Source organism: Enhydra lutris, unplaced genomic scaffold, assembly GCF_002288905.1.
Source record: "Enhydra lutris kenyoni isolate GAN:26980312 unplaced genomic scaffold, ASM228890v2 scaffoldscaffold17, whole genome shotgun sequence".
Classification (NCBI taxonomy): domain Eukaryota; kingdom Metazoa; phylum Chordata; class Mammalia; order Carnivora; family Mustelidae; genus Enhydra; species Enhydra lutris.
The window spans coordinates 6,775,626-6,799,695 of record NW_019154101.1 but is presented as its reverse complement, the minus strand read 5'-3'; the positions used below and the strand labels follow the sequence as shown (position 1 = coordinate 6,799,695).

General features: G+C 51.3%; 1 protein-coding gene across 2 annotated transcripts in view; it reads right to left on the bottom strand.

Moving 5' to 3' along the window:
* The window catches only part of LOC111147504 (transcription factor EB), a 53,543-nt gene that overhangs the window by 25,983 nt on the left and 3,490 nt on the right, over nt 1–24,070 (bottom strand). The window contains exon 1 of one of the 2 annotated variants that reach the window (XM_022503525.1): nt 15,673–15,827. The exons of the other annotated variant lie outside the window; for it this stretch is intronic. The gene's annotated coding sequence lies outside the window, so the exon portion shown is untranslated. Of the gene's footprint in view, nt 1–15,672; nt 15,828–24,070 lie in introns of those variants that run through there. 2 annotated transcript variants of the gene reach the window in all.

Genomic DNA, 24,070 nt, shown 5'->3' with positions numbered 1-24,070 from the left:
CTAGACCTTCATGTTCCTGGGCCCCCTTCCACCTGGGGAACATAAACTTTCCAGAAGTGGCCGCCTCAGTCCCCAAAGTTGGGCTGTGAAAAGAAGAAGGCCTGGCTTTTCCTGAACCCTGACATGGAAAAAGGTGGTGTAGACAGCCCAGACTCTGGCCCCAAGGCTGCCTGGGCTCAACCCTGAGCTCCAGCGCCTGGTAGCTGCGTGACCTTGGGCAAGTCACTGATGTGTCTCCATGCCACAGTTTCCCGACATGCATGGGGGGGGTAATGCTCCTTGATCTTGAAATCCACTCTTGGGGACAGAAACAAATGTATTCATTTGGTTCCTCAAGTAGCTGGATGGTCCCGGCTCCTCCACTCAGGACACTCTTACCACCCTGATCACTGGTCCTCCTCCCTCCCCACCAAGGGTGCAGAAGCTCAGGTCCTGGCAGGGAGTGCGGAGGAACTGAGGAGCCACTGCTGTTGACAGAGCTGGTGCCAGGCCCACAGCGGGCACAGAGCCCAGGCGTACAATGGGGCTGTGTGTATGCCCAACGTTACCCTGGAGCAGAGCTGGGCAAGCCGGCATCTGGGGTCAGGCCAGGAATTCGTTTCCCTGGAGAGGGCCTCCCCACCCCTCCCAGGCTGCTCGGCCCCACTGTTGGGGGGGGGTGGTTAGAGAGCCGGGCACCACCCACTCCCTCAATGAGCCCAGGCAGTGGAATGGGGACGTGCTCAGTGCTGGGCACTGGGGAATTAGGGAGTCCTAGATCCAGCTGCCCCACTGGGCTGCTCCCTTGTGAGGCACATTGGACCCATTCTGTAATTTGGGGCTGTGACCTCCACTGTGGGCAAAAGGAAGGTAGTCTGCAGAGCCAGGAGGAGGTATAAGAAAAGTCCACTGCGACCTTCTCCCCAGAAAGAAAGCCTCCATCCCAACCCCATCCCCATCCCCACCCGGATCTTGCTGGGGCCCTGGGTGACCCAGGGGAGAGAAGCCAGCTCACTCCCCAGGGGAATGAGTCACCAGCAGGCTGGGCAGGGATGGCAGGGACGGTGGGCAGGTGGAGCCTCTCCTGTCCCCTCCCTGGCAGGTCTTCTCAAGCTGGAAAACCACTGGGCCGGTATGGGGTACTAACCACAGCATCCCAGCCTGGGCCTCTGCAGACTACTTCCTCGGGCTCAGGGGATTGCTGAGTGCCTGAAATTGAGGCCCAGAAGCCCCTTGGTCCCCACACTGACTCCCACAGCTGCAGGTGCAGTTGAACTCCCGAAACCCCCTGAGAGGGGTGTCAGACTGCAGATCAAGGCCGTCCCCGCCCCCTGTGGCAGGGGGAGGGGGAGCACGGGCCTCAGGCGGCTAGCTGGGGGGCCAGAGGCAGGGGAGGGGAAGGAAGGAAGCCAGGCCACCCCATCCCTTAGGTTGTGGCCAAAATGCAGAGACTGAAGGGCTCCTTTGCATGAAATCCCTTTCCCTTCTCCTCGGAGCCCTGGCAGCTCCTGGCAACAGCAACGCCCTTGCTCCCTCACTGCCCCCATTTACATACCCCCTCACACCCAGGCATTAACGACACAAATATGTGCCCTGTGGGCGGCAGCCCACACTCCCAGAAGGTCACACACAAAAGTCACGGTGGCAGCTGCCGCCCAGTGGATACACTCAGATGCCCACCCTTCTTCTCCTCCCACCCACGGGCCCCCTCATCCCCAGCCGAGCCCCAGCTCCAGCACATCATGGCCTGGGGGCCCCATTCAGATCACTGCACCACGACTCTCACCTCAGGAGAACCTGAGGGGGTTCCCGCCTGGGGAGAGGAAGGAGACCTTTGGTAGCCAGGCCCACTTCTTGGAGCTGTGTGAGTGCGTGTGTGTGTGTGTGTGTGTGTGTGTGCGCGCGCGCGCGCGTGCGCCCTGCCCTGAGAACAGAGGCTGGTCACCAGAAGGGACCCTCTGAAGCTGAGCCCACCACCCTCCTTTTACCAATGGTCAAACTGGGGCTCCAATTGAGAAAGTGTCTTTGTTCAAGTTTACGAGCATGGCTGAGCCTGGACCCCAGGGCTGAGGCAGCTTCGGGCTGGTCAAAGAAGCAGGGGACAGGGAAGACAGAGCGAGGGCAAGAAGGAACAGGAAGGGGTGGGGAGGACCGGCCACCATAGGAGAGGTACCATTTTCCTGGGAGGCTGCCCTGGTATCACTTCATTCATTCTGAGGTATTTGAGCACCTACTATGTGCCAGTGCTGAGGCAAGGGCCCTTCTGCCCCATCTCAGCCCTCGCTCCCTCCCTTGAGAGTCTGCTTCTGGGATTGAGGGTTGTCTTCAAGGCATCCCTGTCCTGCAGGCAGCCAGGCCAGGGCAGTGCTCGGCAGCCCCCCTCTGCGCCCCCGCGCCCCGTGGGGACCCCCGGCACCAGCGCCCACGAGATGCTGAAACCCCCCTGCACAGGTCACCTCCAAGATTCAATGCCCGCCAGAAGACAAGATGCCTGGGAAGTCACCCAGCAGAGATCCCTGGGCTGTTTCTAGCCCTAGCCGCAGAACCCTGTTTTCAGATAAAATGGACCTAGTACCTTGATATGTAAACCGCGAGAATGAAGAAGCTCTGTGCCGACGGGGGAGGGCCAGACCACCTGGCCTCTAGCTAGGGGCCTCCCCGTCCTGTGAGCTCAAACAGTCCCCGAATCATTCCCTGGGGTTTGTAGGAAGAGTCTCAAAACCGGCTTTCTCTGGTCTCTGTGCTGCCCCACAGAAGCCGGGGGAAGCCATCGATGTGCACAGATTGCACTGCTGAGGGAGAGCCAGGACCACAGGCCCCCTTTGCCAAGCCTCCAGGCCAGGCTCTCCTTCCTGACTCCCCAGGTAGCAGCACCACGTCCCTCTCATGGGAAAGGGCCACAGCAACGCACCCCACCCCGCACAGTCTCTCCGGTTCAGCTCCCGCCATGAGCCCAGCAAGAATTCGATGGCCTATTAGCACCACTGTTTTGTGGGGAAAAAAACGGATGTTCACAAAGGTCAACCAACTCATTCAACCCAGGAAGGGTAAAGCCCACGCTCTGATCCACGTCTTGGCTCTCCACCCCTTACTGCAGCCCTACAGAAATCGCCTTTACGATGCCTGGGTGTAAGCCCCCCTCTGAGCCCCATCCCCAGCTTCATCTCACTCAGAGCCTACCCAGCTCACTCCAACATCCAAAGAGGGTGCACACAGAGCTGCTCATCACTAATAATAACAACAAAAGTAATAAGATCAGTCACCGCCACGTCTTTATATATACACTTACTAGCCGACACTTCAACGGTTCTTATCTTCATCCTCAAAACACCAGACTCCCATCCACAGCCCACAGATAAGGAACGTGAGGTACAAACAGGTGGACAACTGGCCCAAGGTCACCCAGCTGGGAAGGAGCAAAGCCAGGGTTGGCCCCCAGGTGGTCCAGCGGCAAAGCCCGCACACCTAACCACTGAGCGACACTCCTCCTCTATCTGCCGGCTCCTCCTCTGGTGGGGGCGACAACGAGGGCCCCGAGCTGGGGGCTTGTCTCCCTCCTCTGAGGCCCCTCTCTGCAGCAGTCAGAAGCCAACTGGAACCTCCAAGCGTTGGGCCTGGGAAAGCCCACCTGAAGAGCACTCATCCCCCTCCTCCCCCACTGCACCGCCCCAGCCACAGGAGCTTCGGACCTGGAAGGATGAGACAGTAGGAGAGCAGTCCAGGCACAAAGCACAAATAGGACACCAACTGTGTGCCTGGCTGCGAGTCGTGACAGGTGCGGGAAGTAGAAGACTCTGTCCTCCTCCTCGGCAAGTAGCTCCAGTCCCCGGCGATGCCCAAAGGGGTCGCCCCTGCCACCCCTATCCCCTTCAGTACTAGCTGCACCAGATGTTGGCAACACTTAGAGACAGGGCTAAAAATAAACGCTCTAATGAGTCAGTGCTAAGAATAACTCAGGCAAACAGCCCTCCAGGAAAGGACACTCTGCCAGGGAGGCTCCGTCTCCCTCCACCTCCCAGCCCAGTCTGGCCCATCCCCTGGCCTTTCCCTCAGAGCCCACCATAGTCCACAGGGGGCCTAGAGGATCCATACCCCAATGGCTGGGTTGACAGAGGCATGGGCACGCTCACATGCCCTCCCCCTCCACGGGCCAGGTGGCCGGCTGCCCTAGGTGAATGGCGGTACCAAGGGGCAGGCAGGCGTGGAGAAGGCCACCCAGCTCAACGCAGAGCTGTGCTGAGACTCTGAGATTCTTTCCCCAACTTGAATGTCAACTCCCCCCACAGGAAAGTAGGACACGGTGCCCCAGCTCCCACCCATCCTGTCTCACCGCAAAATGGGTCCCAGAGTCAGTCAGACCAGCCCACCTCGTAGGTGATGGGGGGGTGGGGGAGCTGGGACCTCAGACGGACAGCAGCAGCCTAAAGGGCAGACAGCAAGTGTGGGGGCTGAGACGGAATTTGGGAGTGCGAACATGCTAGATCTCACAGCCAGGGGGCTCTCCCTCTTTTTTTCCATGTTCTTCCCTCATTGCCCCCCAAGGATGATAAGAATAGTTAGACTCCTGGGCATCTGAACATGAATTGAAAACAAATAGCGTACCTTCACTTAGGGTGTCAGAGGCGAACCTCTCAGTAACTCCAGATGACGAACCAGATGATGAGTTTCCTGACACAGCTGAGGAAACTGGGACTCAAAAAAACCCAACTAACTTGCTAGGCCCCCGCAGCTGGGGTGCAGCCTAATATTGCCATGCATTAACCGGGCAAGTAGCTCCCCAGAGCCTGTTTGCTGGCCATAGTCCCATCTCCCATCAGTGAAGCCCAGGGGGACTAGGACGCGCTCTAATCCTGCCGGCAGCCAGAGGGAAGGGGCCAGAAAAAAAGTAAGGAGCCTTCAGAAAGGGAGCAGCACTACATACAACATTTCTCTGAGGAGAATGGAGGAAGGAGGGAAAGGAGGGGATGTCCTAGGCAAAGAACTGGCCATGCAGTCAGGAGCCCTGGGATCTAGTCCCAGCTTTATCAGAGATAACTGCATGATCTGGGGAAATCATTTTCTAGGCTTCACTCCAGGTCTGTTTCTCTATCTGGAAAATGGAGCTTTGAACACCAAGCCTTTGAGATACCCTACGGTATATCACAACCACATACTGGATGTACACATTGAATATCAGCACATCAAAGGCTCTGACAAGTCCTGCAGCAAAGAAAACCATTTGGGGTTTTATTTTCCTTCTTTTTAAAAAAAAATTTATTTTACTTAAATTCAATTAATTAACCTATAGTGTATTATTTGTTTCAGAGGTGGATTTCAGTGGTTCATCAGTTGCATATAATACCCAGCACTCATTACACTATGTGTCCTCCTTAATGCCCTCACCCAGTTACCGCATCCCCCCACCCCCCTTCTCTCCGGCAACCCTCAGTTTGTTTCCCATAGTTAAGAGTCTCTTATGGTTTATCTCCCTCTCTTATTTCACCTTATTTTATTTTTCCCTGCCTTCCCCTATGATCCTCTGTTTTGTTTCTGAAATTCCACATAAAAGTGAAATCATATGATAATTATCCTTCTCTGATTGACTTATTTCTCTTCCATTTTCCTTTTTTGACCCCTCGTCTCCCATACCTGCTTGACCACCAAACCCTTCGACAGAACACATCTGGGGAAACCCTGGAGTAGAACGGGGGTGCCCTGGAGTTGATCTGGGGTCACCAACTCAAATGCCTATAAAGGCCAGCAGGAAACATGAAAGCTTGAAGCAGGCCCAAACAAAATGCACCAGGACTCTGCAGTTAGTGGCAAGCCCCTCAAAATTCTGAGTGGCTCTGGGGGTTCAGGGAGTTTGGCACTTTGGTTCTATGAAGGTGTCCCTCATAACCCACTGAGGGTTTTCATCCCAACTGATCCTCAACAAGAGGCAAGTGAAGGAGAGCAAAACATGTCACTTTGGCATATCAATTATTTTGAATTGAAGTTACTCAAGAGACAGGAGGTACAAGAAGGACACCCTGCCCTTCCTTTGTGCCCCTGAGAGCAGGAAATAAATTTCCCACCTGAAAGGTACCCTCCCTGTACCAAGTGGTAGACAGACACCTTTATTGCCAGAAATAGGGAATTCAGGGCCCAGAAGGCTGTAGACACAAACCTCGTTACTTCTTTATTAATTAGCTACCCCAAGCCCAAATCCCTTTCTTTTTGTCAATTCTTCACAAATGTATTGTTTCTTTGTCTAAATGGTATAAAAGCTGCCTGCTTGGTTCACTTCTTGGAGCCTCATATTTGGGGGGGCTCCTGTACATATAAAATTAAATTTGTTTTTCTCCTATTACTCTAGCCTATGTCAATTTCATTATTAGACCAGCCAAAGAACCTAGAAGGGAAGAAGGAAAAAGTTTTCCTCCCTTACAGTTTTGGTGTCCAACATGGGGCTCTTTGCTGGTTGGACAATGCTCACTCTGGGAGCAGCTGAGAGATTCTGGACCTCTAGCAGGAGTCAGCAGAAGGTAAAAATTCTTAACCACATCAGTCCCCCAGATCTCTGCCTGTTGGGGCTGGCGAAAACAAGAGTGGTAAGTCCTTTTCTTTTCTAAATTTAGACTGGGAAGAGAAAATATTTGTGTCAACTAATTCCTAGGGTATAGCGACTCTAGTAAAAATGTATTATAATACTTTTGTATTAATCCTCTGACAGCCCAAGACTGTCACTGTTTTCTTCTGTCTCTGTCTTTTTTGTCGTTTGTCATACAGAGGAGAACCAGGGGTCCCTTTCCCTTCATCTTATTCTATGTCCTGAGAGCTTGGCTTTGTGATCCATGAGAATATCCTCTCTGGTCTTCACCATCAGGAAGGCACATGTCCCGTCATACGTTTGATGGCCAGTTGAATAGACTGGGGTTCCAAGACACCAAGCCACAAGCAGCATTCTCTTCGTCTGACAAGGCCAACTCTCAGAGCAATCTGTCATAAGTGGGTCTCAATCCAACAAAGGCCTTGGTCATCTCAACCTGCATTGTCTTGGTAGAGCCGGAGAAGTCTCATTCCAGTAGCACCCACCCAGGGTCACAAATTAGCAGGTTTTTCTGTAACTGCAGACATATGATGTTTCCATGAAAGACCCCAGAGACGCCATTTTTACTATACCGTTATTACCACCTATGATGACAAAGGTCTTTGCTTTCTTAGACTAAAGCTGGGTGAACTTCCCGGATCTTGTAAGGGCTGCATCTTTTGCACCCTCTTTAGGAACACCACTAATCCCCATGGTTAAGCCATTAAAAGGCTTACTGGTTTGAGTCACTATTAAGATTAATGTAAGATCCTCCTTGTCAATGACTATGGATTCTCTGAACTGGACTAACTTCTATATTCACACACACACACACAATCCAAGAGCTCTCATTCTAAATAACTGCGTTATTGGTACCTATGGAAAGATCAAATTAAAAAGAAGACCCAAAGGAATAGGGTGGCTAGCAGAAGGACTTTTTCAACAAGACGAAATGACAAAGATCGTTTTGTCTCCACTTTGAGAAGATCCTACCAAATTTAAAGAAGAGTTAGAAAGATGAGTGGTCATTCACAACCCCGCTCACAGAGACCTCCGCCCACTACTAAGGAGCATTACTCCCACCTGTGATTATACTATAGTTATCAGACAAGCCAGATGGCCTGCGGGTGGGAGGGAGCACCCCTCCCCCTCTTCACAGAGAAAACAGATGACTAGAATTTCTCCCAGGCCCTCCTACAAATGATCAGGAAATGAATCAGTTGGAGGTCGATGTTCAATAATAGGAACAATAATAGAGGCTTCCCCCCCTAAGGTGAATTGGTCCAAGAAGGCCTTTGTTAAATGTTTTACATAGACTTTGAGACACACTGTTTTAAAGCCAGAATCTCTCCGATGTAGAAATTTTCCCATCTCAGTTGGAAATTTCTGATATAAAGAAGCAAATTTAGTTGGATGGGCAGGTCAGCCCCTTGATATTCAGGCCACAATCCAGTCCTTGGGGGACTGGAAACAACTGTCTTTGTCTTGCCAATCCCTACAAAGCCAGAAATGTGGCTCTAGACACTTCGAATCCCACCTGTCTTTACCAAACCCCAAACTTACTCATCTCAGAATGCTTATAGTACTGTAAAAGATCAGGACATTGGAAACAGAGTTATCCTACACTTAAGAAAAAGTAGGAAAAATGTAAATAGGAATTACTCTAGATCTCCGATAAGAGGCAAATATACCCCAAAACTCTTTGGGAAAACTTAGATACATTCTCTGTGCCCTCATGATAGGGATTTCCCCTCCCATCTTCTAAGAGCCATTCTTTGAAATGCAAACTTTAGGGAGAAGTTTTTCATCAGGTGCAGAAAAAAAGGAAATTGGGCTAATGCAAAAATCTTAAGTGTCTGGCCCACAAACGTTCTATAAAAAAAGCTTCAGTCATCTGAGTGGGTAAACTTAACCTGTCCCAACCGCTGGAAACACAATTTGGATCCAGCTGTTGTATAAACTCGTGAGTTTTGTATTACGGCACCTGACTCCCGTATAAAATTTTACAACAATGGCTATAAAGTCTGTTTGTGTCTCTCTGTATATTGACATGTGTCTGTATGTATGCTGTAGATATATGACACTTTTCTGCCTCCAGATGTGATGGCCAAAATTAATCTGCAAAAGAGCTCTACTGAGTTGGGGGAACAAGCACCCAGAACTATGAAAACTAAACCCCAATTTTTTTTAAGTTCACACTGATCTGGGATAATCTTTGGGACTTAAAAGCTTGTTGAAGCTTGCTGACTTAATTAAAACAGAGGTGGCTTCAGAGTTATGAGCATTAATTATGATGCAAACATACAACTTCTACTCGACCATGGTTTACGGTCAAGTAAGTTTATGTTTTCCGTTACAAAATTTGTCAGTGAGAAAACATTTGGGATGATGTCTGATTTTGTCTAACATCTCATGAAGTTTTTGTAGGTAATCTAAACGTAATGTTTAAAACAGGTAATTTAGATAGATGAACGGGATAAGAGTGTCTATATAAACTTTTTTAATGACTTTTTTTACATACACTTTTCAATAATAATTGTGTTTTATATATGTCTACTTTAAAAATGGTTTTCCAAATCCTTTGGTAACTCCCACCATTAGGTCTGCTAAGTTAAATAACAGAAATTCATTGAATATCGATATCCTTTCTAAGTAAGATAAAACATTAAACATTAATTACTGAACACAAGCTTACCTAATTTTGTCTTCCTATTACAGAGGAATTAAAGATATTTCAGTCTGTTAAACATGTCTAGGCCACATTAAAAGTTTGCAGTATTAAAAAAGGCACATGCTTCTAGAAATTTTAAGACATATCTACAAATTTGCCAATTTATAGACTGCTGGTGTAATATACGGTTCACCATTGTTTACTTGTTAATTTTCACCACAAGTTAAAATTCTTTTTTTTTTTTTAAGATTTTATTTATTTATTTGACAGACAAAGATCACAAGCAGACAGAGAAGCAGGCAGAGAGAGAGGGGGAAGCAGGCTCCCTGCCGAGCAGAGAGCCCGATGTAGGGCTCAATCCCAGGACCCTGGGATCATGACCTGAGCTGAAGGCAGAGGCTTAACCCACTGAGCCACCCAGGTGCCTGGGTTAAGTTAAAATTCTTAAGGGTTAAACATTTTAACTGATATGTGTAATCACCACTAAATAGTAAGGGAAACAACTCTATGCAAAAAAAGTAGGGTGTGGTTTTTTTGGTTAGAAAAGGTATGAGGTATGAAGATACATTAAAAAAAAATTAAAGGGAGAGTATGAGAGAATTTTACCCTGTGCGAACAATCTGGCTAAAATCAAATTGCTACTGGAAGGGTTTTTAAAATTAAGCTTTAATATCAATAGTTTGGCTATTATAAAACTAAAATTGCTAAAAGGACAAAGTTTTCTTGGACTATTGGTCTGCTCCTGATAAGAGATTATAGAAGTTCTTTTTCCTTTTTTTTTTCCCCTTAGGCTTTTTTTTTTTCACCCTCCCTGCCCCTCCTTTTTTTTTTTCTTTTAATCTTTTACGTTTGTCTTTATTATCAGGCCTTTGATTACTTAAGAAAACTAAGTCTTCTCAATATTAAAAGAGCTAAGTTTTGCTCATAACTATAGAACCTTCTGTATTTGCCTTTAAAATTGTTTTATTGCCACTATTGTTAGTAGGGATCTGGCTTTTCCCTCTCGTTCTGCTGCTCCCCGTGCTTGTACTTTCTCTCTTTCAAATAAACAAATAAGAAAACCCTGACTTAACAGCAATTTGGTAAATTACACCTTTATAAGTAAAATTGAAACATTTACCTTCTTCTCCCTACCTGATGCCTCCAGAATTTGAAAACTCTTCGTGAGCATTCTTGTTTTCATGACAATATAGTTATTTATACAAGTTCAATAAACAACTATTCTTCTAATAACAGGACACCATTGGAAACATTGGCTATATTACCAAGGCTTTGACTGGAATGTCATGTTTGAGGGAGCCATGCGTAGACTCAGAAATGCCCAGACAGCCTTAAGGAACTAAGGTTGACTTTATGAAGCCAATAAAACCCCTTGGAAATATCAGCCTGGTACCTTGCTTACAGGCTTCCCAGCAGCCTCACCAGGTGAATAAGGAAGGTCACTTCCTGGCAGGTGCAGAAACCTCAGGATATTTCGCGGACTTTGAGAAAAGAGGAGTTACTGCAGGTAAAGCCTGAAGGTAAGTCCTTGGCTCAGCTTCCTAGCCTCAAGAGGCTTGTGAAAGCCCACGCTGAGGTTCTTTATGAAAAGTTCCAACAGAGCAGATGAAAGGATTCTCTATAGTTAGTGGCAAGTTCTTGCTGCATTTCTATAAATAATAAGTTAAGTTTACTCAAACTAAACCTATTTCGCAAACAAGTTAGTCTTACTCTGATGACCTTTGGTAGTCACGGGGATAACTGAAGAGAAAAAAAATTGTTTCGATGAAAAATGATAGTACATCCTTTGGATATCAGATTCTAGTACTGGGAACAATCAATTAAGTTTTCTTTTCTACCTGTTTCCTCCAATACCTGGCTACAACTCTCCAAACTAACGGCCCCAGTGTTCTTCCACTCTTAATGTAGACTCACCAAGACCAAAAGCTGCCCTTTTCCCTGAAGCCCTGTAGAGCGTGAACAATTTGAGGGAAACTTGAGAGAAATCACTGAAACCACTCACGCAGAGGTGATCTCTGTGCCTGTTGCTGTGTGGGCCACTCAGAAGAGACCACCAGAGACGCTCAAACTGCAAACCAGGAAGACCTAGCAGATCGCTCCCATCTGCCCTCTCTCCGTCTGGAGATGCCTGGAGCCTGACATCTCAAAACCTTCTCGACCAGCTGCCTGCAGAACTAAAAAACTGGGATCACAGCCGGCTCCAGTCACTCATTTTTGGTTTTCTTTTCTTCCCATAAAAATGCCTTATTAAATACCTGATTTCTCACACGATATGGGCCTTACTTTAGGAGCCCAGATACATCACCACCTCCTAAAATGAAACACAGCTGTTTAACTGAACTGACCTATTTTCAAGACTAATTCAATGAAATAACAAGCACTTCACCAGCTCAGCTTCTAGACTTCAGTAAAACTAAAGGGGAACACAACATCCCACCCCAAAATATGTCGCTCTGGCATAATGATTATTTTGAATTAAAGTTAGTGAAGAGACAGCAGGGACTAGCAAGACACCCTGCCCTTCCTTTGGGTCCCCCAAAGCAGGAAATGAATCTCCCACCTGAAAGTCACCCTCCCAGTACGAGGAGTCAGAGAGACACCCTTAACACAAGAAACAGGGAATTCAGGGCCCAGAGGGTTTATAAACAACCCTTGTTACTTCTTTACTAATTAAGCTACCCCAAGCCCAAACCCCTTTCGTTCGTCAATTCTTCACAAATGTATTGTTTCTTTCTCTGAATGGGATGAAAGCTGCCTGCTTGGTTCACTTCTTAGACATTCATATCTTTGGGGATCTTGTACGTACAAAATTAAATTTGTTTTTCTTCAGTCAATCTGTCTTATGTAGATTTAATTACTAGGCCAGCCAAAGAAACTAGAAGGAAGAAGGGAAAAGTTTTCCTCCCCTACACAAGGAAGGTGTCAGAGGAGACAGCTGGCCTAGGTCACCCAGCAGGTTACTGCTGTGGGCAGGAGAGATGATGAAGCAGATCATATTTACTGGGCCCTTATTATGGGCAGCAGCTCACCTGCATTACCTCCTGTAATTCTTGCAACAACCCTTGAGTAAAAGCACTGTTATCCCCATCTCTCAGAGCAAGACACTAAGGACCAAAGAGATTCAGTCCCTTGTGTTCAAGGTCACAGATTCCAACCCTGGCAATCTGAATCCAGAGATCACAGCCTCAGCCCAGCTCTGCCACTCAGTAGGCTAGGTAACCTTGGCTGACAGACTTCATTCTGGGCCTCAGTTTGCTCACCTATAAAACCGGATAATAAAAGACCTGTGTCTTAGGCCATTGTGAAGATTAAATTTGCAAATGTATAAAACCGCTTAACACCGTGCGGGGGAGCAGGTGCTCAGTATATAGGACCTTATCATTAGAGACCACACTCTGCTATAGGAGCTCCCATCTGAGCCTCTGGGCCCTGGGCACAGCAGGCTAGAAGCCACCCATGGCTTCCTGGATATTGGCCTCCACCAATCAGTCCCCAAGGACTGCCCCTCCACCTGGCAACACTTCCAAGCTGGGACTCCGAGGGTGCCCCATGTAGGGGAGGACTCTGGAAGCTGGGGTTCCCAGACCCAGGTTTGACCTGGATCTCATCCTCTGAGGCCCCTGAAAGGCCACCTCCCCCTCAGAGCCGGGGATAGTCCCAGCTCACCATGGGTCACAGGCCTCTCCCCACCATTGCCCCACAGCCCCAGGTCATGGGGTGGGGAGGCGGGGGCTCTCCAGCCAGGCAGCTGACATGCTCATGACCTTTCCCAGCTCTCTCAGCCTTAGAGATGACAAGGACTACCCACCCAGAAGCCTTCACACTTCCTATAGCCGGTTCATCCACACAGGTCACAAGATTAGCATCACCAACCAGAAGGTCGACTGCTCAGGCGCTAGTATGCCCACTTTACAGATGAAGAAACTGAGCCCCCAACTGGCCCTGGGCAGAGATCTAAGTAGCAGAAAGGCTTCTGGACCCTGGACCAGGGCTCAGGACTGATCCATTTTCCAGGCCAGATTCATTAAAGCTAGCTGGGGCAGTAGAGAGGAAAAGGCTCAGGAGGCTCCCAAGGCTCAGGGGAGGGGAGGAAATGGCTAAGGCAGAGGCCCTGGGTCTTACTGAGTCACTGTAGGTCCTGCAAGTCTTGGGGATGGGAGGAGCATCAGTAATCCTAAATCTTCCTCTACCCCCACCCCACCCCAGCGAGAGAAGGAGGGCACAGCCCTTGCCCAGTGCCCTGGGATGACCCCCACCCAGTCCCCTGCTCTAGCTGGCATGGACACTCCAGCCAGACCTGGCCCTGCAGCCCTCCACAGAAGTGGACCCCCATTTCCCAAGGTGGCTCTCTAGCTCCAGACCCCACACCAACCACTCACCCCAGGCACTCTCACCCCCCCCCCACACACACACTGTCCCTATCCATGTATGAAGCCTTCTCTGGCCACCTCAGGCTCTGCCTCAGCTGACCCCCCACGGGGCCCAGTCACCCACATACACCATGCTGAGAATCAGGCCCACAATTCTCAGTCTAGACCCCGGCATGTGGCTCTGGGTCTTGCACTCAGTAGGTGCTCGGTAAACATTGCACAAGAGGCAGATAATCTCTAAGGAAGTGACCATGAATATCTTGACCATGACCTTCAAAAAATATACTTTATTTGGCCCAGTACACACACACACACACACACACACACACACACACACACACACGTATGCATAGCACACACACACACACACACACATATGAACCTGAAACAAAAAAAGCTGCACAAAACAACACGTGGCCAAGACCATGCAATACACCTGGATGTCCTCTCTAGATCTTCTTTCTCACTGAAAAAAAAAAAAAAATGTTCATTGAGACTCACTAAGCTGACTTCATGGCCAGAAATTAGGGTCCCCTTAGTGGCCTTGATCTACAGTTCAAATTATAGCCTTCTAGGGAGATCTGTGTGGCCCAAACTCCCCACCCAGCACATGACCTTCTGTATAATCATCAGACACTTACTCTGGGCCAGGCCTGTGCTAAGCACCTTACTATGGTATCTCATTTTATTCTCACCATCGCCCGAAGAGGTAGGGGCTCTTACTATCCCCATTTTGCATGTGAGGAAACTGAGGCCCAATGTCACACAGTAGTACATGGTTCAGACAGAATTCAAAGCCAGATCTGTCTGAATCTGGGGCCACGTTCCTAACTCCTGAGCCACATCACCCTCCCACCCCCAGCTGAGGGCCTTCAGCCCCTCTCTTGAGTCTGCGCACTGGCAGGAAGCTCACTCCAACTCCAAGCACTAAAAAGCCATTCCATGGGTACATTTAGTTGGCTACTTGATTGGAGACTGGCCCGGGGCCACAGGTCTGGAGGCGAGCTAGCCTTCTTGCCTTCACAGCGGACCCTGTTCCCTCCTCCCAACCCACCTCCACCTGAACCCAGGAAAGGGGCTGAGATGGGGCGGCAGGTCCCATCTCAGGGCTCCAGCGGACCATTCTGCGGTCTCCCCTCACTGATAGCACTGCCCTGCGGCAAATCCCTCACCCTCTCTGTGCCTCCATGTCCCAGGCTATGAAATGGGGTGATGACACGGCACCCCCCCCCCACAAAGGGAGCCTCTGAGGGCTGAGGGGCTACTGCAGGGCAAGCACTTGGCACAGCACCTGAAATGCAGTAAGGCCTGGGAAAGGTGGGTGCTTAGTATTATCGTCCCCAGGGCCAACGCAAAGCCCTGCCATCAAAAATAATGCCAGGAACAGCAGGCGGGTTTTTGCGGTTCCCGAACATGCTTCTGCACCAGGAGAAGGGTCACCTGTGCAGAGTGCCTACTTACTGCTTGTCAAGCAGTGCACTGAGCACTCTACGTGAATTAAGTCTTTTAGTCCCCAGAGTGAACCCACATAGAGGCACTATGATTGTTCTCTCCATTTTACAGACAAGGACACTGAGGCACCAAGGAACTAAGTGACTTACCCTGGGATCACCTAGCTGCAGAGTGGCGGGGCCAGAATTCGAACCCAGCGGGACCGACAGAATATCTGCTCCCAATCCCTGAGGTAAGGAGGTATGTACTGTGTGGCCTGGCTACGCACCTCATTATCTCCTCACCAGAGCCTCTAAACAAGCCTGGAGATGTGGAGACCAGGCAGGCAGGGCTGGGTTCAGCTGCCCAGGGAGGCAGAGCTCCTCAGAAGTGGGGCAGGAGCCAGCTCCTCGGACTCCTGACTCCCCCCGCTTTCTACCATCCCCAGTCCCCACCCGGAATCTGGCCAGAGGCCCCTCCTTTGTGCCACCTGCTTCCCCAACCCAGACCCTGCAAGGTATCTCCCCATCCCCTTCAGAAGACACCCTGATGCCAATGCAGGCCTTGGGGCCTCATCCCCACTCACCTGCCTCCCCGAAGACAGGACACACACACACACACACACACACACACACACACACACACACACGTATGCACACACTCCCTCATACCTGGGAGAGGCGAGTCCCCTGGAAGGAGCCCCCGAGAAAGCTCAGCTCCTTGGGGGGCCAGAGCCCAGGGCCAGGCCCCTGCCCCGGGTGCCGGACCCAGTTTCCTCATTCTCCCCAGCACCGCTTCTCACCCAGCCCCCTGCACCTCAGTCTGAGAGGAAGTTGCACAATCCCCTGGGAGCTGCAAGTGTGGCCGAGGATTACTCACAGTACAGAGGGAACCGCACACCCGCCCGGAAGGCTTTGCTCACCCACAAGACTACCCAGTGCAGGCAGGCTCCCAACCCGACTCACCCCATCTCACTCACCCACCCTGGGGCCCAGGACCCCTACAGAGCCCTCCATCCTCCTGGCCTGAGCCTTTTTCAGACCCCATGACCCACAGAGCCAAGCCCCACAGGGCACAGACCAAGCCGCCCCGCCCCAAGATTGAGAGGGGCAAGAATTTTCAGGAATCTTACCAGGTCTAGTGCAGGCCTAGCCCTAACCTGCACACCCTCCCAGCCCCTCCTGGAGGCACGGATCCTTAGCCTGAAGCCCCATAGTCCCCCACCTCCCTGATTGACCACGTTATCTGCCACCTTGCCCTTGGGCCTTCCCAGGGCCTCCAGACACCCGGTTCATAGTCTTATGATATAGCCCACCTGGGAAGGGACCCCGAGACCGAGATTCTTCTAGGAAGTTCTGGGAAGATACAAGCAGCCACACAATAATTCACTTGTGACAACACACTCTTGCTACATGTGATGTCAGAGGTTCCCCAGCCCCCAAAGTACTTCTTTAACAGCCTGTCAAACAAACGTTCATTTCACCAGCGTTTCTCTCTGGTGCCTAAGGGATTCCTGCCTTTGACAGGGAAAATTCCTTGTCAAGAAAGGCAGGCAATGATGCAACTGTCTGTCACCTGTCCCTCAAGGTGGGTGAGTTTCCTGGGCCCTTCCATGAGAGTATGGCTCAGGAAGGGACAGGGTAGTAGAAAGAAGATCAGGCAGGCCGTGGTTCATGGAAAAGGCCGGAGATGCCACTGAGGCAAAATGAGCCCTAGAACAGGGAGGTCAGAGAGGCCCAGGGGACTCTGACCTAGACTCTGACCCAAGCCTGGGCCCTCCCTGGGATAGCAACTCTGGAAGAACACAGAGGCTGGCCTGGGTGTACAGAGCCCCCAAGAATGACCTCTGGCTTCCACCCCTCACGGCTGGACTCGAAATGGGGCCTCAGATAAAGAGTATGACAGGCACTTCTTATCACCCCACACAACCTTGGACTCCCACCCAGCTGAGGACAAAGTCAGAAATGGTTTTACCTGGGCCCCGGAGCTCCCCAGAGAGCCCCTCATTTCTGCTGCCCTCATCAAAAGGCTGGGGCCCTCTGGGCAGTTCCCCCACAGCCCCGAGGCCTGGAATAGCAGGAACCAGGGCCGAGCTCACAGCTGGTCACCTGACACCTCCAGTTCAGTGGACAGGGAGCACAGTCAAGGGGGAGGGGCTGGTACCACAAAGGAAACAAGGAGCAGATGCCCCTTGGCAGGGATGCCTCCCAAAGTGCCCCTCTCCCCAGTCCTGACAGCAGCCTTGGGGAGGGGAAGGGCAGCCCCCTCATCACCCTCACTGTCCCTAGCTGGGGACCAAGGCTTCAAGCAGTGAAGTGACTTTCCCAAGGCTATGCAGCAAGTTCATGGCCAATCTCAGTTTCCTGGCTCTGTTTCCAGGTCGGAGTTTCTCAACCTCAACACTGATGCTCGCAGCTGGAGGATTCCTTGCTGGGGGGCTGTCCTGAGCATTTCAGGATGTTCAGCCACATCCTGGGCTTCTACCCACTAAATGCCAGTAGCATTTCCCGAGTTGTGACAACCAAAAATGTCATCAGACATTGCCAAATGTCCCCGGGGAGGCAAAATGACCACCAGTTGAGAACCACCACCCAAGGAGACCTTGAAAGACAGACACCTGCCGATTCTAAGGTGCATGGTATCTACTGAGGGCTCCAGTTCTCGAGCCTTCCGCCTCCGCTGCCAGATGTGCTGGGCAAGAGGCCCTTGCAGAGGCCACCCCGTTGGGGGTCCCCTCTGAAGACCATCTTCCTACCTCCCAACTTGGAGCCCTCCCTGGCATTCACTATTGTCACAGTCTTTCAGCCATGTTGACCGCACACGGCTACGAGTACAAAATTTTGAGCATCCCTAGTACATGCTTCTTTTCTCATAAATTGCTCATAAATACCAATGTATGAATAGATCATGCAGGTCAGCAAACCCCCACAAAAACAGATCAATAAAAAAAGGATGAAAAGGGGAATGCAAATTATACCCAAGGAGAGATACAGCGACATGCACCAACATGGAAGAAGTTAACAGTTTTTAGCAATACAAAGTGTTGGCTAGAATCCAGAGCAACAGGAATTCTCAGGTGCCCCTGGTGAGGAATAAATTGGCACAACCACTTAACAAGATATTTACTAAAGGTAGGGCTCCCGGGTGGCTCAGTCAGTTGAGCATCTGACTCTTGATTTCAGCTCAAGTCGTGATCTCAGGGTCATGGGATCGAGCCCCAGATCAGGCTCCGCGCTCGGCGAGGAGTCTGCTTAGGCCTCTCCCTCTTACACCGTGGGCTCTAGCAATTCCATTCAGGCTTATAGGCACTCTGGGGAAATACATGCACCAGTGCACCAGGAAACACACACGAGGACATTCTTACAGGACTGTTCACAGTAGCCGAAAAAGGAGAGCAACCCCAACGGTCACGAGTGGCAGGCTGGGTACAGCCACACGGTGGCAAGTTCATAGAGGGAAACGCAGCACAGCAGTGAAAATGAACACACAAGAGCTACACGTCATAACCTGGACAGATCTCACAAACGAAATGTGGAGCGGAAATAACCTTGACACAAGAACGCGTTCAGTGTCATCCTAGCTGTATCAAATGCAAAATCAGGCCAAACTGAACTCTTCTGATGGAGACTGCAGACATCAGTGGTTCCACGATAAGAAAAAGCAAGAACTGATAATCGGAAAGGTCAGGATCGTGGTTACCTTTGAGGGGAGGGGAGTCGGGACAGAAGCGGGGTACAGAAGCCTGCATTCTGTTTCTTCACCTGGGCGGTAGTTACCTGGGTGATTACAGTTACTTATTACGGCATACGTACATGTTTGTGCTCTTATCAGCAGAGAGGGCGTATTTCACCATTAAAAGGGGAGGAAAAGGATGGGATATAAATAAATAGAAACAGAAGTTCTAATATTATCTCCTCACTCCTGGCTTTGAAAACCACTATAATTAGGCCCAACAAACCAGAGAGGAATCTATAGTTCATCACAGGTCTGGATCTGTGATGCCCCGGTGATGCCCAGGGTTGTCTGTGGAGGGACTCCCCCAGCTGGCCAGCTGCCCCTCAGTCCATCTCCCCACCACCACCTCAGGGTACCCCAGCCACCACAAGCCCCAGGCTGTGTAGGGCCGGGCACCTTCACACCCATCTCACCCTGCCCCGGGCCATTTTTCTGGGCCCCCAACAGCAGAGCTGGTAGGCTGACACCGGGGAGGCACCGAAGGGACCCCCCGAATACCAAAAGGTGGGAGGCAGAAAAAGAAATAAAGAGGAGGGCGAGAACGGGGAGAGAGAGCAGGAGAGAGAGACACACACACTTTGAGGGCCCATGTTCTGGACACAGTGGAAGTAGCTGGAGGTTCAAGAGGGATGGGAGCATGGGGGGCAAAGGAGAGAGGGGAGGACAGACGGTGCAGGAGGTGGGGGGAGGTGCAAAATCATGGGCCCAGATCCCAGGTCAACTGTTGGGGGCAGAGCAACAGGCAGGCCCAAAGAGGTCTGAGTTGTTGGGTCCGAGTTAGTACCTCCCCCCTCGCCCATCGCTGGGGGCTTCCGAACGGCAGGTGGGCGGCTAGCGCCTTCCCATGGCCTCCCCTTGCACTCAGCAGCCTCTGGTCCTCCTGGAAGGAAGGACTCTGTCCAGGAGGGAAGCTTCTGGGTCTGTGGAGGTGACCCGCAGGTAAGAGGATCCCGGAAGCAATAGAGCTGCCTTGCTGGGGGCCCAGATGGTGGGCAGGGCTGAGCCAAGATCGCCAAGCGGGCACAACTCTTTCATAAAAACTCTCTCTGGACGGAGGAAGAACGCTTTTCAGAGTGAAGGGCCAGGCTTGGACACATTTCCATTCATTTATATGTAACTCTGTACTATCTTCCACCAGTCCCCTTTCTCTGTCGTCTGTGTTTCCCACAGTTCCCCGCCGGGCTGTCAGCCCAGAGGGAGGAGCTGTGTTCTCATTCCCACCCACCCTGCTCTCCCGCACAGCGCTAGGCACACAGGAGGTGCTCAGTGCGTGCCTGCTGACCCTAAGTGTGCCCCAGGCCATGGGGTGCTGAGGAGGATCCCTCAGGCTCCCAGGCCTCAGTCCTCCGCTCTCCAAAATATGGGGGAGGCACCAGCTAGCTTCTAAGGCCCCCAGCCCCACAGCCCTAGTCAGCCCCCAGCAAAGCCAGCCTCACCCTGCCGCAGGGGCCACTGAGAACACACCTGTCCAGAGCTGGCAGGGGACGAGAGGCGACAGGGGCCGGACAGGATAGTGTGTCACCTCCCAGCCACTCTGTACCTCTCAGGGACTGCAGGGGGGGAGCTGAGGCAGGTGCTGTCCCCAAACCAATTATAAACAAGGCAGAGGACAGGCTGTGACTTCCCTTGGCAAACAGGAGAAAATAAACCAGAGCCCCACCCCAGAGACCCACGGGTAGCACTGTAGGGGGGGGCTGTGGGGAGACGCTGGCAAACTCTCCACAGGAAGGGACAGACTGTCAGCCCTAAACCAGAGTGAAGCTGGACCTGGATCCCGGGGAGTGCAGGTGGCCAGGCTGGGGTGGGGAGAGTGTGGGGAGAGGCAGGGAGCTCCTCCTTGTCTAGCTGTGTGCCCATCCCTGAGTATTAGATGGTGAAACCGATACCCTGCCCACAGGGCAGAGACCTGTTGTGTCCTCATTTCTGGGCACTTGACGGGGGCTCAATTCACACTCAGGCCCTCACTCCATAAAAACTGACTGAGCTCCTGCTGGATCCCAGGTTCTCTTCTGGACCCTGGGGATACAGCATCACACAAAACAGACCCAGCCTCTGGGCTCAGGATGCTGGCACTGGAGGGTTCCATTCATCTGTTGACTGACGTGCTCAGTGGCCAAGCCCACCCTGCCACCTCCCTGCAGGGCCCAAGACCCTGTCACAGCCTCTTCTCACCTCATGACTTCTCCGGCTTCCAAGGAAGGATCCACCCCAAGAGCCCAGGGGTGAGTCCCCAAGGTGGCCCAGCTATCTGCTGCCCTCAAGGCCCAGGACCTCCTAGAAGATGATGGAGACACTCCTCCATCTATCAGTGACAAGCCCCCCACCCCGGCCAACATCTCCAGTCTGGGTCAGGAAGGAGAAGGTCTCAGCTGCCTTCTGTGTGTGTTTAATCATTTTTATTAGTAGTTAAGAAACACAATTCAACAGTGATGCCATAGTTGCCTACCACGGGGTAGGAAAGTCAAGTCACATGGTGGGTCTTTCTCTGGCCTCACTTCAGCAGAGCCAAGGACCACTTTGGACAGCTCCCCACTAACCCAGCAATGGCACTCTGTCCTCAAGCACTTTCACAGGAGCTTTTAGACCCCACTCCATGTTCTGATGCCTCCTGGGGACAGTGCGGTCCTTTGGTGTCTACCTCATCTCACCTTGATCAAGCAACAAATATTTCCTGAGCACCTGTCCCAGAGGGTGATGCCGAGACCACAAGGCTGGTCAGTTTAACAGGAGGTGCAGGCAGAGAGCCAAGGTGGGGAAGGCAGCTGAGTATAGGATTATACCAGGGATTAGCAGTCACCAAGTGGTGTCACAGTGGTCTCCACCCCCTGGGACCTGGCTTCAGAAAGAAGACAGGCCTCAGAGGCCCAAAGCAACCAGAGACCCAGGAGACAGAAAGGTTCTGTCTGGGAAACTGCAAAGCAGTGAGTTCTCAAACCATGGTCTGGGGACCAGCAGCATTCGCATCACCTGAGAACTCATCCAAAATACAAATTCCAGGACCTACTGGAATTTCTAGGCCTACTGATTCTGGACCTACTCAGTCAGGAACCCTGGGGGTAAGGCCTAGCAATCTGCGTTTTAACAACTATTCCAGATGATTCTGATTCCCACTCCAATTTGAGAGTCGTTGCCCTGGAAAAAGGGCATCAGAATCATTTGGGGAATTTTTAATATGGGCTCCTCCTTCAAGATTCAGATGTACTAGTAATTTTTTTTTTTTTTTTTTTTTTTTTTTTGGTTAAGTAAGCTCTCCACCCAGTGTAGGGCTTGAACTCATGACCCAGAGATCAAGCGTGGTATGCTCTACCAAGTGAACCAGCCAGGCATGTTCCAGTATTTTTAAGAGCTCCCCAGGCGATCATAATATCCAGCCAAAGCTACAGTCATGGACCCATGGATCCATCTCCTGGTCTCCCTGGAAGGTGTACCCTGATGGACAGAGAGGATTTGGTTAGAGGGAGGAGCGCAGGGGGGTGGGAAGGAGAAGGGACCAGCATGAACAAGGGACTGGGAGAAGGAAATATGGACCATGGGTTTCTGGAAAACCTGCTGGAATTTTGGATTAATCCCCACGGCATCACATGGTGGGGGTATTAGACCTCCTCTCTCCTCCTCCGCATGCCCACACCTAGGAGCCGGGAAAGAAAACCAGCAATGGCTCTGCCTCATGCCCCTGCCCCTCTGAGGCATCCACTGGGGGGCGAGCCATGGGTCAGGAGTGGGTAGTGAGTGTCTAGGCCAGATGCTACCCAGGGAATCCCCAGGGGCGGGGCAGGGCAGGGGGTCGGAGAGATGCCTCAAGCACTGTAGTCCATTCGATTTTGTTAACCGTAGGGATCGGGCTGGCTGTGGTCACCAGGGAATGAAGGGGGGCTGGGGCGACCAAAGCTACAAAGCCCCATGTAAGGCATTGCTTTCAAGGGTGTCAGATGTGCAGGGGAGTCCAGTTTGCAACCCACAGGTCTTTTTTCCTTCACTAGAGCTTTCTGTACCTCTATTTCCTCACTTGGGAATGAGAAATAGAGAAATAAAGGAGTTGTAAGAGTCTGTTACGATTAATAACATCTCTGAGCACGATGCTATTCTAGGTCTCATTTGAGCTATTCTAAGTCTCATACCTGCAGCACATGTCAAAATACTCAGCCCAGGGGCGCCTGGGTGGCTCAGTGGGTTAAAGCCTCTGCCTTCGGCTCAGGTCGTGATCCCAGGGTCCTGGGATCGAGCCCCGCATGGGGCTCTCTGCTCAGCAGGGAGCCTGCTTCCTCCTCTCTCTCTGCCTCCCTCTCTGCCTACTTGTAATCTCTGTCTGTCAAATAAATAAATAAAATCTTAAAAAAAAAAAATACTCAGCCCAGATGGGGTGCCTGGGGGACTCAGTCAGTTAAGCGTCTGACTCTTGATTTTGGCTCATGGTCCTAGGATTGAGCCCTGAGCTGGGCTCCATACTCACCACAGAGTCTGCTTGGGAATTCTCTCTCTCCCTCTCCCTCTACCCCTTCCCCTGCTGGAGTTCTCTCTATTTCTCTCTAAAATAAATGAATAAAATCTTAAAAAACAATACTCAGTCCTCCCTGTAGCACTAGTAAGCAGGTGCTAGCATTAACACTTGCTTTCCAGGCATGCAAATGGAGGCACAGCGGGGTTAAGCAGCTGGCCCAGGGTCACACAGCTAGGATATGTCAGAGGTGGGATTCCAAGCCAAGCAGCCTGGCCCTGGAGCTCCTATTCTCAACAATATCCTGGCGACGTGGCACTTAGCTCAGGGCTCAGTACGTGCTGGCTCTGATTATGTCCCAAGAGAAACTGGCTGGTCGTACCACCCAGGCCAGCCTTGAGCTCATGCTCTAGAGAGTGGACTTCAGCAGTGTCCCCCTCCCCCGGGGACCCTCTGGGGAGCCTCTCCTGTCTGGTGCCTTTGCCAGAGAGCCATAGAAGGTTCACATTAGAGGGGAAACCGCACCCCCCACCCCAGGCTAGGTGATAGGTTCCCAGCCATGGAGACGGAGGCTGAGAGCAGTGGGACCTGCACGCCCATACCGGCTGGCCGGGAAGGGACTCCTGTGTTCTCGTGACTGGTGGCTGCTCATTCTCACTCAGTAGCTGCCGCAGCCTTTCCCCACATCTAGTAAACAAGTGCCTAGCGAGGGTTGCACACAAGTTAATGTGTGAGGTTTCCAAGGAGACCCGGGGAGCCTTGTCTGAACTCCTCTCCTCCCCGGGGCCAGTCAGGAGAGTCCTCACCAGAGGTCCTTTGGTCACCTGTGTCAGCAGAGTTCAGAAGAACAGCCAGGAGACAGGTGTGGCCCTGGGGCAGAGGCCTCAGCCAGTTTACAC